This window comes from Bufo bufo, chromosome 7 (genome assembly GCF_905171765.1).
Source record: "Bufo bufo chromosome 7, aBufBuf1.1, whole genome shotgun sequence".
Lineage (NCBI taxonomy): Eukaryota > Metazoa > Chordata > Amphibia > Anura > Bufonidae > Bufo > Bufo bufo.
The window spans coordinates 198,688,639-198,702,559 of NC_053395.1; the positions used below are offsets into that span (position 1 = coordinate 198,688,639).

Genomic DNA, 13,921 nt, shown 5'->3' on the forward strand with positions numbered 1-13,921 from the left:
TGGATATCTGCTGATTGCAGATAATGGTTAAAATAAGGATCGGGCTGTTAGATCTCAACATGTACAACCCTTTTTTTCTCGGGGTAGATAGCGGCTTACTCTCCTCTCCCCATTCAGAACACATGCACGCTTTGCTGAGCAGAGCTTGCATATGTATGGAAGCATCGTGAGCAATAGCTGTTGTGCAAACAAGCATCCGACCGACAGCTATTAAGGTCTACGGCCAGTCAAATGCACATAGGAAGACATGGCAATGTAGCTCCCTCTCCTGTAGGCCAGGGTAGTTACTATGCTTCCTTATCTAGACCTCTGGCAGTACAATAGAGAGGTCATCAAATCCCCTGCTGACTCTTGTCTACACAGCAAAGTTGATAAATGAGCTGCAGAAAAATGGAAATGTCAGCTTATTGAGTTCTGCAGTGGAAAACTGGAATGTTTGAAGTCATATAAAAAAATCAAAAAAAAAATCTTTTGATTGAAATATTTTGCCATTTTCTGATGATCCACTCCCTTTGATACATTTTAGAATAAATAGTATCTAGGAAGTCAGTGTCTTCATTTCCATGTCCAAGGTGTAATTTTTGCACTAAATATAATTGTATGTGAAATGTGTTATTTTATTTTTCTATTTTCTTTGCACATAATTATTTATAATGAAATTAAAGGAGTTTTCCAGGCTCCTGAAACACCCTAGAAGCACTGCATTTCTTTGTAGTGCCATTTTATGACAGGTACTATCTTTTTTTTTTTTTTTTGTCGCCCCTTGACGTACTCTGGGTTTGGCGGTTTTTTTTGCCAGGCGTTTTCCATAGCTTCTCTATTGAAAAAAAAAAAAAGTCTGAAAAAAACCCACCACCCCACAAAACTGCTTGTAAAAAAACAAATTCACTGCCTTATTAGCCAAAAACCACCACAAAACAGTGTATTAGCGCCCTTATGAGGATGTACTTATAGGGCTTAATTGCACAAAACATGTCAGCAAAAATATGGCCTTCATTTTAAAAGTACCTATCTGGTGTCCTTTGTTGTTTTTGGTGCATCTCCTTATTTTATTCAATGCCCTTTAATTTGTCAGGAAATATTTTTCCAAAAAAATCTGTTAGAACGTTTGTTGTATCATGGCCAGATCTTTAGGTCCGTTTTAGAGGCCTGGTGGTTGTAGCCAAAAAAATATAAAAATCAGCCATGTAATACTGGCCTTAGAGACTTTATATAGAATTGTTTTAAGAATAATACGTGGTTGACATGAAATACCCATGAGCTCATAAAGCCCCTAGGACAATATTGAACCAGTTGTCTCTTTACATGTTGGCCTTGGGCTTTAGATGACCATAATGCAGTCTATTGTGGTCTAGGTCTGGTTTAGTAGAACCCACAGGGGTCCAGGTGCCAATACCGTAATACGGACCATAAAATTACAACCACCCTAAATTAGCCTTATTTGTTATCTAAAGGGGTTTTCCAGAATAGCTTACCAATATCACATGGCACCACCTCTGATCAGCTATCTGAGGTGCCTGCGGTGAGCATCACGGCCTTCTCGCCAGTTACCAAGCACACACCATCCATTGTATAGCGGCTTTGCTTGGTATTGCAGCTCACTTGAATGGGACCGAGCTGCACCTAGGCCACGTGACCGATGAACATGACACCACTAGTCTAGAAAAGTCCACAGTGCCACGATCTCTTCAAACAGTTGATCTGCAGTTGTGCTGGGAGCCGGCCCCCCTCCAATCTGATATTGATGACCTATTCTAAGGATAGGTCATCTGTATCAACATCTCGGACAACCCCTCTAAGGTTAAAATGTATATAACGGTCTACCCATATGACCTCATGGTCCAAGATGGATATCTAAACTGATGCTGTGGAAACATCTCTGATAATTTTCTTTTCTTTTTACAGATGGAACGATGACCTTGATTGGGGGAAAAGAGGTTCAGATGCTGAAACAATCACGGATTTTTCTGAACAATCAAGCTTTATGAATTGACAGTTTTGCACAGGTTCTTGGGAAAAAATGTTATTTATAATGAAATCAACTCGAACTATTTTTGCTATAAGTTCTATGAGGTGCATAAAAAAAACCCTTCAATTCATCTAGTGGCTGTTCCCCTGAACAGGTTTATTTTATTATGAGATTTTTTATCAAGTAACGTAACACAAAAAAGAGACAGACTATGAGTTATTTCTGGGTGTGCACAGGTGACCATTTCTTTGAATACATGTGCATACCAGAAACTTTTTGTGTTATTTTTATTTTACTTTTTGTCCTTTTTTAAATTTTGATGAGATGCTTTTGTTTTTTAACTTTTGAGAATTGTTTTTTTTTTTTTCTGTTTGTGATTATTTTTTTTTATTTCTTATTGAAGGTTAACTCTTTTACTGGCAAGAAACCAGTGACAGGTCATTGCAAAACTAAATATTCCTGGTTTCTCCAATTTTGAATTGGTTACAATAAAAAAAAAAGGCGTCGTTTGTGACGCCTCTGTGCTTGCAGTGTGAGTGTTGCTGTAGTGCAGTGTTGCAGTTGCTGTCCGTTCTGACTAATTTTTTCTCATAGCGTGAAGTGTCTTATCTTTTTTCAATGAATTCCAATTTGCCTTAAAACTTTTAAATGCTGTAGCTTTTTTTTTTTCCTCCTCGTAATTACTAGAAAAAATATCTAAAAAAATAAAATACAATAAAAATAAAAAAAAAGTGTAGATTGCTTTTGACCAAGCAAGCTGGTCAGTTATGCCTTGTAAAACAGCAGCATAGGGCTTTTAAAGGTAGTTAATAAAATTGCTGAAAATTTGGCTTTTTAATGTGTAGATGTTTTTAATTTTGTTTTTCACGTAACATGTATGGTAGTGGAAAAAGCTGTGGGCGGGCGGGAAGGAGGGATAATGTTTTTGTGTGAAACACATTTTCTGACTGGGATGTTTTAATAGAATCAGTTGTTTTGTAAGGCCTTATGCCAATAATTTGCTCTGGTAGTCTAAGCAATTTTAGGAAATCTGCTGTAAGATGCAATGTAAAAACTTTTTTGCTTTTTTTTGCGCAAATAACTTGATGTTTTAGTGTCATTAGAATATAGGAAATGGGATAGGGGATTTGTCTGTGAATGTGTTCCTTTTTTATTTTTTGTTTTCTTCCTTTCTCGCTTTTTTTATTTTTTAGTTTCTTTATACAATTAATGATAGTGCTTTAGATAGTTGATTGTGCTCAAACCAAGCAAACAAAAAAGTGCTGATGCAGCATTATGGCAAAAAGCTAAAGGACTTTAAAAATGAAAAAGCTGAGACATAAGTGGAATCGTAAATGCATTGGGTACTAGCTCTCTATTAGGTGATAAAAAAAAAAGAATAATTAAAAAAAAAAAAAGACTTGGCACTTTTTAAAGGTAACTTTACCAAAGAACAAAGAGCCAGTAACCAATCTTCCAAGATTATTCTCAGCATGAAATTTTTCTGTACTCTTTATTTTTGCCGGACCAGTTTGCTGATAGGAGAATGTGCCTTTTTTTGTACATTTGCATTTGTTTTTAATAGTTTTAGTACATGTATGGACACAATTTAAAAAGCATGAAGGAAGACTTGGATCCAAGCAGTGCCACACTTCACGTCATCACTACAAGTATTAATTGTAAAGAAAAAATAAAAAAATAAAAACTTGTTTTGAAACTATGAAATTTCTGATTGGCCAAATACTGCATTTTAGTTATATATGTGCATGTATGTATGTGTGTATAGATATATAGAGAGAGATATTTATATTATACACACACGCATATACACAATTTTAATAACACATTAGATCAATCACTGCTTATATTATGGCTTTTTATGGTTTTATTTTAATAGCATATGTAAAGGAAAAAAAAATTATGTTGTCTTCCAAAACTGTGTACTTGCCTGGTCAGCAGTGTGATCAGTTATCTACCTCAAACTTTATTTCCTTTTTTAATGGGACAGGTTGCTGGCACTGCCTGTTTCCACTGACCAAATCCTCCTAGCTGGAGCTAGGGCTAAGCAGTTTTAAGGACAGTTTTTTTTTTTTATGATTATTTTTTATTATTTTAAGTATTCTTTGTATTAAAACTGCATGTATTTGACTTCAGCCAGTGGAGACATTTCATAGTTTCAAAAGTAATTGCTGCTCTAAGTTTTAGATTTTAGTTTAAAAAAAAAAAAAAATTTACATATTCACAAGAATATTGTGTTATTTTTTTTTCTTAATCTTATTTTTAATTTCTTTTGCAGAGGAATAAAAAAAAAAAAATATCAAAAGTTGTGGTATAATTGGTTCAATGCTCCCTGTTTAAAATTGCTTTAATGAAACACCTTTGCTGCTTCAGGTGTGGGTTTTATCCTTACGAATTCTAAACCGGCCCCTTAAGCAGTAAAGAATTGACGTTCAGACATGCAGCCATTTTTCTTTTATAAAAGCCTTCTAAATTTCAGGTTTTGTTTTTTTTTCTTTCTTTTATTGTGAAAGTTAGATATTTGTAGTCCCGTCACACAGATCTATTAAGAAGAATAAAACAGTGCTGCAGGTGTCTGAATAAGGTGCCATACTTTGTGTCTGGGTAAGATTTGGAACATAGAAAAAAAAAAAAAAAACATAACCTCTGTACATATAAAATAATCAGTTAAAACATCACATACAGTAGTAGACAGCCATTAAATTATAAGAAATTAATTTATGAAGAAAGACCTTTTGTACAGATTGAAAAAAGATTTTCATAGAGATATCTATATGATCAAGAGAGTTAATTTTTTATTTTTGTTTTACTAGTGCCACACACTTGCCAGTGGTAACTTATTTGTCCGGTTCAAGACAACTCTGTAGTTATTGTTAAACGCCAAAATAAAATTTTTGAACTGTAAATTTGATTAGATTGTTAGCTTTTTTTTCTGTTTTTGTTTCTTTTGAAAACTTTTGAATAAAAAACATCCAAAACAAAAAAGTGTTTTCTTTTATTTATTGAACTGTATTAAAAATAAATCCCATACAGAAAGAAAATTAAAGTCAAAACTCAGAGCTTAGAAGAACTTATCTCTTCTACTTGTAAAATGGGTCTGTCTTTTTACATCAAAAAGGAGGATCGAAGGGAGAGGGGCACATTCCTGAAGAAAGTTCAAGGGAATATTCTCCGTATCTCATGAGCCGTACTCTGATCCTTCCCCAATTTTTTTTAAACAGAAAAGGTCACTCTTCTGTATGAGATGTAAAAGGAGCCTAAGGCCTCATGCACACAAACGTATTTTCTTTCCGTGTCCGTTGTTTTTTTTTTGCTGATCGGATGCAGAACCATTCACTTAAATGGGTCCGAAAAAAAAAAAACAGAAGTTACTCCGTGTGCATTCCGTATCCGTATGTCAGTATTTCCGTTCCACAAAAAAATAGAACATGTCCTATTATTGTCCGCATAACAGACAAGGATAGTAGTAATGTTCTATTAGGGGCCAGCTGTTCCGTTCCGCAAAATACGGAATGCACACGGAAGTCATCCGTATTTTTGTAGACCGTAAAATACATACGGTCGCGTGCATGAGGCCTTACCCAGAATACTATGCCGTGTGGATACTGTTTGTTGGAATTTCATGAACCGTAGATTAAAGGGTTGTCTGAAAACCAATTTTCGAATAGCTGTTTAGGGAAGTCTGAGTAAGACTCCTTGCAGATGAGCGATACGGATTAGGTACGGATGTGTTGAGTTAAAAATGCGCGATTTCGCAAGCAAGTTCATTCAGTTTTGCCTGCTATTGCGTTCAGTTTTTATCACGCGGGGGGAAATGTGCATTGATGCGTTTTTCACGTGCGTGATAAAAAACTGAAGGTTTACAAACAACATCTCCTAGCAACCATTCGTGAAAAATGCATCGCATCCGCACTTGCTTGCGGATGCAAAACGATTTTCACGCAGCCCCATTCACTTCTATGGGGCCAGCGTTGCGTAAAAAATATACGCATTAAAATATAGAAAATGCTGCGATTTTCACGCAACGCACAAATGATGCGTGAAAAACAGCGCTCATGTACACAGACTCATTGAAATGAATGGGCCCAGATTCAGTGCATTCGCATCATGCATTGCACCCGCGCGGAATATTCGCTCGTGTGAAAGGGGCCAAAGGCTTCATTCACATGACCGTATGAATGGGTCCACATCCGTTCCACAATGAGGACCCATTTATTTCAGTGGGACTGCAAAAGATGCGGACAGCACACAGTGGTGTTCTTCCGTTCTGCGGCCCCGCAAAAAAAAAAAAAAAAAAAAAACATGTCCTATTCTTGTCTACAAGGACACAATACATTTCTATCATAGGGCCAGCCATGTGTGTTCCACAAAATGTGGAACGCACACGGGCCGGTATCAGTGTTTTGCGGATCCACGATTTGCAGACTGCAAAACACATATGGTTGTTTGAATGTATCCTAAATGTCTGTTTAGTATCCTCCTCTAATCAACCAAAGCATAAAGATGACTGTTTTTTGTTCTGGAGGACCCAATGCGTTCATCCATCACATGTACAACAGCTTAGTTTAAAATGAGAGCTCTGTAATGCTTAATTTTCCCATGTGGTGGCACTGCAGGAAAACTGAACAGTTGCTGCCTGGATTCCTGAAATATTAAAGCTGATCTCTGATCAGCTTATAGTTGGGGGCCCAACTTAAGACGGTATTACACTGGCTGATCTTCGGGCAGTACGAGCACGGATGGATGAGAGCACATCTACAGTTGCAAGAAAAAGTATGTGAACCCTTTGGAATGATATGGATTTCTGCACAAATTGGTCATAAAATGTGATCTGATCTTCATCTAAGTCACAACAATAGACAATCACAGTCTGCTTAAACTAATAACACACAAAGAATTAAATGTTACTATGTTTTTATTGAACACACCATGTAAACATTCACAGTGCAGGTGGAAAAAGTATGTGAACCCCTAGACTAATGACATCGCCAAGAGCTAATTGGAGTGAGGTGTCAGCCAACTGGAGTCCAATCAATGAGATGAGATTGGAGGTGTTGGTTACAGCTGCCCTATAAATTCATCAGTCCACGGTAAGACAAATTGTCTATAAATGGAGAAAGTTCAGCACTGCTGCTACTCTTCCTAGGAGTGGCCGTCCTGTAAAGATGACTGCAAGATCACCGCGCAGACTGCTCAATGAGGTGAAGAAGAATCCTAGAGTGTCAGCTAAAGACTTACAAAAGTCTCTGGCATATACTAACATCCCTGTTAGCGAATCTACGATACGTAAAACACTAAACAAGAGTGGATTTAATGGGAGGATACCACAGAGGAAGCCACTGCTGTCCAAAAAAAACATTGCTGCACGTTTACAGTTTGCACAATAGCACCTGGATGTTCCACAGCAGTACTGGCAAAATATTCTGTGGACAGATGAAACCAAAGTTGAGTTGTTTGGAAGAAACACACAACACTATGTGTGGAGAAAAAGAGGCACAGCACACCAACATCAAAACCTCATCCCAACTGTGAAGTATGGTGGTGGGGGCATCATGGTTTGGGGCTCCTTTGCTGTGTCAGGGCCTGGACGGATTGCTATCGAAGGAAAAATGAATTCCTAAGATTATCAAGACATTTTGCAGGAGAACTTAAGCCCATCTGTCCACCAGCTGAAGCCCCACAGAAGATGGGTGTTGCAACAGGACAACGACCCAAAGCATAGAAGTAAATCAACAACAGAATGGCTTAAACATAAGAAAATACGCCTTCTGGACTGGCCCAGTCAGAGTCCTGACCTCAACCCGATTGAGATGCTGTGGCATGACCTCAAGAAAGCGATTCACACCAGACATCCCAAGAATATTGCTGAACTGAAACAGTTCTGTAAAGAGGAATGGTCAAGAATTACTCCTGACCGTTGTGCACGTCTAATCTGCAACTACAGGAAATGTTTGGTTGAAGTTATTGCTGCCAAAGGAGGTTCAACCAGTTATTAAATTCAAGGGTTCACATACTTTTTCCACCTGCACTGTGAATGTTTACATGGTGTGTTCAATAACAACATGGTAACATTTAATTCTTTGTGTTATTAGTTTAAGCAGACTCTGATTGTCTATTGTTGTGACTTAGATGAGGATCAGATCACATTTTATGACCAATTTGTGAAGAAATCCATATCATTCCAAAGGGTTCACATACTTTTTCTTGCAACTGTATCTGTGTTGGTTTGCACAGGCCTGAATACACAGTGATTTGAACTGATCGTGGGAGGAATGATCACTACCGCGGTCTTTCCTCCCTCATTCTGTTCTGTTGATTATTGGCAGCACATCCCTGATTACACAGGGCGATGGGCTGCCGATCCTGATGAAAGACGCCCATCATCTCATTTGCTCATTCATTGGCTGATTGACTGCTTGATTACACAAGTTAAATTATCATGTCTAATAAGGCGATTACAAATAATAATTGTAAAAAGGAGACAACACCTAACCAAGTGCTATGCCAGACACTGTATGCAAATGAGCTCTTTCTAATAGAAAAAACAAAGCTGCGCCTCTGGCGCCCCCTGCCTTCCCACAATTGAAGCTTGAGGCACGGCTTTCTTTTCTCTTTTGAAAAACGCTAAATTTGCATACCTTTTTCTCAGAGGAAGAATGTGTGGCTTCTAAGACTCCATATGTGTACTAGGCAGTGTCCATAAGGAGAGACAGCACTCAGCCAGGTCCATGCCAAACATTGGTAAAATATATTCTCCTCTAAAAAAAAATAAAAAAAATACTTGTGGCACATTCAAGAATATCCTGGTTCCATCTGAGTGGAGCCAATGGTAATACTTCTCCTTGATACAAAAATATAGGAATCTTTATTCTTCTATAGACAACATTTGGATTTCCAGCATGTTAAGGGTGGTTTTACACACAGCTTATTTTTTAATATAGTGGTATTCTTCCAAAAAATGCCGTGTATGAAACCACCCAAAAGTGGTTGCCCCTCAATTAATTATGACCTTTCTCTGTCATATCATACAAACCAACAAATTTTCAGTTGGAATAATATAAAAATTCTTCTCCTGTGTCAAGTTATTGTGGTCACATACTTGTTATGGCGCCCCTTGACTTGCGGTCAACGCTCACCTATTGTGTCTAATGCTGTGAGAAGAAGCCGCTGTACAGTAGCAGGAATCACTCTGCCGCCTGTGTACAAGAGGATCCGGGAGTCAGGACTGAGTTACTGAGCATGTGTGACCACTGGACACATTAGGTGGATTTTCCAAGAGGGAATCAAAAGAAAAAACAGGGGGCGCCATACCATGTAACCACTATAACTAGACATGGGAGCAATCTTTTTTTTAAATGGTTATAAAATTGAAAAATTATGTTTTTCCTCCATCTAACAGAGAAAGGTCATATCTAATTGTGATACCCCCCCTTGTGGAACAGTCAAGCCATTGAAACAATTATTTGACCATTACAAAAAGCATTTTTATTGATAATCTATAGAAATGGTCGATTGGCATCATGACAAAGTTTATCTCCCAGGTTTCTCTGTAGCTGTTTAGCTTGGAATATACACTCGTGAAGTGGCCAACTAGTAGTAGTGCACAAAAGCCTATCTGCCCGTTTCCTCAAACTTTTTATTCATTTTCCAATTTGAGGTTTTTTTCCCCCCCAAAACAAACATTAGAAAAAACAAAAACCGCCAATTGGCAATTTATTCCAGAAAAAATCATCTAGTTGAGATCTTCGTTTTTGAGCAAGGGTCAGACTGATGTACAGATCTGGAGTTTGGCACATCAGGGGCGGATGGTGTGGTAGAAATGACACTTTTTAGACACTAGGGGCTGCAAGAGACTTTCTGGTTCATTCTGTCTGAAGCGGACACATGACATGACAGGTGCTCCCATGAGCCGTGCTGAAAATACCAGTAGATCTGGGTGTCATTTAAAGAGTTTACTTGGTAACTTTTTTTTTTTTAGGACTGGAGAATAAAATGAAAATGTATTACGTGGCACAATGAAAGTGTGAATGTAATAAAAGCAAAGATGAAATAAGCAATAACAAGAAGGAATGATCCATAAGGAATCGAACGGCCATTACATATACAGTGTGCTTCTTATACTGTTAACATTTGATAGGAGATTCATGACATTGCAAGTATAAGGCCTCTTTCACACAAGCGAGTTTTCCATCCAGATCCGATGCGTGATGTAAACAGTCAGCATCCGGGCTGAATCCTAACCCATTCATCTTAATGTGTCTGTGTAACAGAGCATTGTTTATCATTGAGCACTAGTGATGAACGAACATCGGCCGCTACAATTCGTGAAAGCGCATTCGCGATCAAATGTTCGTGAAGGGCCCCATTCACTTTAATGGCAGGCGAACCTGAAAAACATTCAGGTCATATTTGCAGCCAGCAAACACTTACTAGAAGTGCACAAATAGTCCCACAACATGGACAGTGATATACCAGAGGGGGATCATTGGCAAAAATTCCCACAAAAAAATATGTATTTTAATCAGGGACCATTTTTATGCGTCTTAAAAGGGAAACTCTCAAAAATGTGCCCTGCTGGAGCCTAGAAAATGTTTTATTTCCTATCGGTTTGATGTATACAAATGTGCAGCACTCCACGTTTTTGTATCCTGCAGAGTCCATTACATCAACGTACATTTTTTTTTCTACCATGTAACTGTATGGTGAACGGACGACACTGTACGGCATCAGTCTGAGGCATCTGTTAACACATACATTTTTGGTAAGCATTAAATGGATGGCAAAAATAGGATGTGAACCCAGCCCTAGTGTCAGAATAAGCACCAGTACACAGCGGAGCAGCATGGAGGAGAGGGGAGGCCGCCATGTACTGACAGAGCGCTACCTGGTCCTGGTGGTCAGGGATGAGGACTGTGTTTCCCAAAGAAGATTTTCTACTGGGAAATACAGGGCACAGTATAATGCACTAGAATCTATATAATATAAAGATATTAGCCCTACCCCCGAATAATAATACAATTAGGTGTTTATTATATAGAAGTACGTCTATATTAGGCGTATTTCTGACACAGATTGTGGCGCAAAGGTCCTTAGCACCGCAATCTGCATATTTTTCCCGCTCATGCCAGGTCTAAAAAATGATGGCGTAGGCAGGGAAAGGGATCCAGTTATTGGATACCACCGCCATACCGTGACCGCATAAAAGGGTAGAAGACGGCACAGTACAGGGAATGACTAGGGGCACTGCACAGGGTCCAGTAAGAGGGCACAATGCAGGGCATAAGGGAGTACAGTCACATGACCCTGTGACATTAGAAGGTCCTTATGGTGAATGCGGTTCATACACCACCATATTGAGAGGCAGAGGAGTGAGACAGGGGTGTGATTATATGGCTAGAGATTAAAAAAAAACACGTAACTGTCAGCCAGTACAGGCCCCAAAAATTACCCAATAGGCATTCACCTGACAGCAAAGAACTTTGGATTCTGTGGCTGGAGGTACATTAGGCGGTCACATGATAAATATGTAACTGTCGGCCAGTACAGGCCCCAAAAATTAGGCATTCACCTGACCTAAAAGGCCTTTTATGCCGTTGTATATACATAACATAAGGCAAGGACCATTCTTTGTTCTGGGTTGTGGCGGATATGTGTGGGCTGGCATGAGAAAATTCAATTACACAGGTGTTGAATTCCTCAGAGATCCATGCCTCATTCATTTTTGAAAATGGAAGGTAGTCCACACTGTCGTGAGTTAGGTTAGTGCGCTTATCGGTCACGATCCCCCCTGCTGCCCTGAACGTCCTTTCAGACAGGACACTCGACAAGAAGCAATCCAAGAGTTCCATGGCAAATTGCCTGCACACCCAGTAGTCAAGGGGTTCCTCGCTTCTCAGAGTGTCCACATCGGCCGTTAACCCGATGTAGTCGGAAACATGTTGGTCTAGGCATTCTCTGAGGCTGGATTCGGAGGGCGGCTGCAAGAATGATCTCAAATCCAAAGTGACCAACACATCTTCAAACCGCCCTCTTTTTGCAGGCGCGCTAGGATTGGTACCCGCACCTGTTTCGCAGTGGGGTGGAAATTCCTCTGCCAGTGCCAGCAACAACAGAATGCAGCATCTCTCACAGCAAGGCCTGGAAATGCTGCATTCTGACAGCCCTCTGACTTGTCTCATATGGAGTAGCCCCCCCTGGGAATTCTTTTAGCATTGTGACTTCCTCATCTTCCAGCTCCTGCTCCTCGACGGCTTGATCAATGACGACGCAATGCACGCTCCAGAAAGAAAGCATAAGGTACGATGTCACTGATGGCGCCCTGGCTGCGACTGACCAGTTTGGTGATCTCATCAAATAGCCGCAGAACTCTGCATGCGTCGTGTATGCGCAGCCACTCGCAAGCTCCCCAGAACCTGTCCTGCCGCAGAGTTCGTACAGGTAGTCGTTAACGGCACGTTTCTTTTGGAGCAGCCTATCAAGCATATACAAGGTGGAGTTCCAGCGCGTCGGGCTGTCACAAATAAGACGTCTGACGGGCAAGTGGTGTCGCCGCTGAACATCAGCAAGGTGAGCCATGGCCGTGTAAGATCTTCTAAAATGGCCAGAGATTTTCCTGCCTGCCGCAAGACGTCCTGGACCCTGGGGTATTTGGCAACGAATCGCTGCACGACTAAGTTCAGGACGTGTGCCATTTTGCCTAGCTTGAGTGCGCTCAGCAGATTGGCACCGTTGTCGCACACCACTTTACCAACTGTCAAATTAAGCGGGGTTAGCCACTGATTGGCCTGTGACCGCAGAGCTGAAAGGAGTGCAGGACCGGTGTGGCTCTTGTCTTACAGGCACAACAGCCACGGCACAGCATGGCAACGTCTCACCTGGCACTTCGAATAGGTTCTGGGGAGCTTGGGGGGTGCAGCGGAAGAGGCATTAGCAGTGGAAAAGGAGGAGTCAGATGAGGAGGAGACGGAGGATGGAGTAGGAGAAGTAGATGAGGCAGGCCTGCATGCAATCCGTGGCGGTAACACCAAATCCACACAGGTGCCACTGGTTACATGCTTGATGGCCGTCAGAAGGTTCACCCAGTGGGCAATAAAAGTTATGTACCTTCCCTGCCCGTGTTTGTTAGACCACGTGTCTGTGGTCAGATTTATCTTGGCACAATCACTGTGTGCCAGACATATAATAACTTGCCGCTGAACATGGTCATATAGTTCAGGGATGCCCTTCCGGGAGAAATATTTCCTTCCGGGGACCAGTGGCGTCGCCAGGGGGGGCCAGGGCCCCCCTACGTCACGCTGTGCCCCCCTCCCCCAACTAAAATCCCCCCCCCCCCCAACTGAGCGGCTGCAGCCGGGCACAGGGAGATGAGCGCTTCCATTGCGCTCATCTCCATAGTCATCTGCCTGTGCTGCGGCAGGGCAGGGGAGGGAGAGGCGTGTCCCTTCCCCTTCCTCTGATAGGCTGCCAGCCTAGTGCCTGACGTCATCGCACCGCCGGAGCCATAGAGCGCGGGATAGAGGCCTGCATCGCATCGCTGACATGGAGCTAAGTATAAGTGTTGTTTTTTTTTTACAATAGTTTTACAGGCACATTAGGGGGGCTCTTATTACTGGCACATGATGGGGGCTCTTATTACTGGCACATGATGGGGGCACTTATTACTGGCACATGATGGGGGCACTTATTACTGGCACATGATGGGGGCACTTATTACTGGCACATGATGGGGGCACTTATTACTGGCACATTATTGGTGGGCACTATAGGGGCATCTACTGAGGCCACAAAGAAAAGGTATTTTATGGGGGGCTCTGTACAGTAGCATTTTATACTGGAACACATTATGGTGGGTACTATGGGGAAGGGGGGAGAGGAGTACTATGGAGTCATCTACGGGGGGCACTAAGAAGGGGTATTTTATACTTGCAAATTATGGGGGACACTGAGGGCATCTAC

The 13,921-nt window shown here is 40.9% G+C and overlaps 1 protein-coding gene across 4 annotated transcripts in view; it reads left to right on the forward strand.

Annotated features, from left to right (window-relative positions):
- The window catches only part of RBMS1 (RNA binding motif single stranded interacting protein 1), a 173,286-nt gene extending 168,647 nt beyond the window's left edge, over nucleotides 1–4,639 (forward strand). For all 4 annotated transcript variants that reach the window (XM_040441624.1, XM_040441626.1, XM_040441625.1 and 1 more), the window contains exon 14: nucleotides 1,906–4,639. The gene's annotated coding sequence lies outside the window, so the exon portion shown is untranslated. The remainder of the gene's footprint in view (nucleotides 1–1,905) is intronic.
- The last annotated feature ends 9,282 nt before the right edge of the window (nucleotides 4,640–13,921 follow it).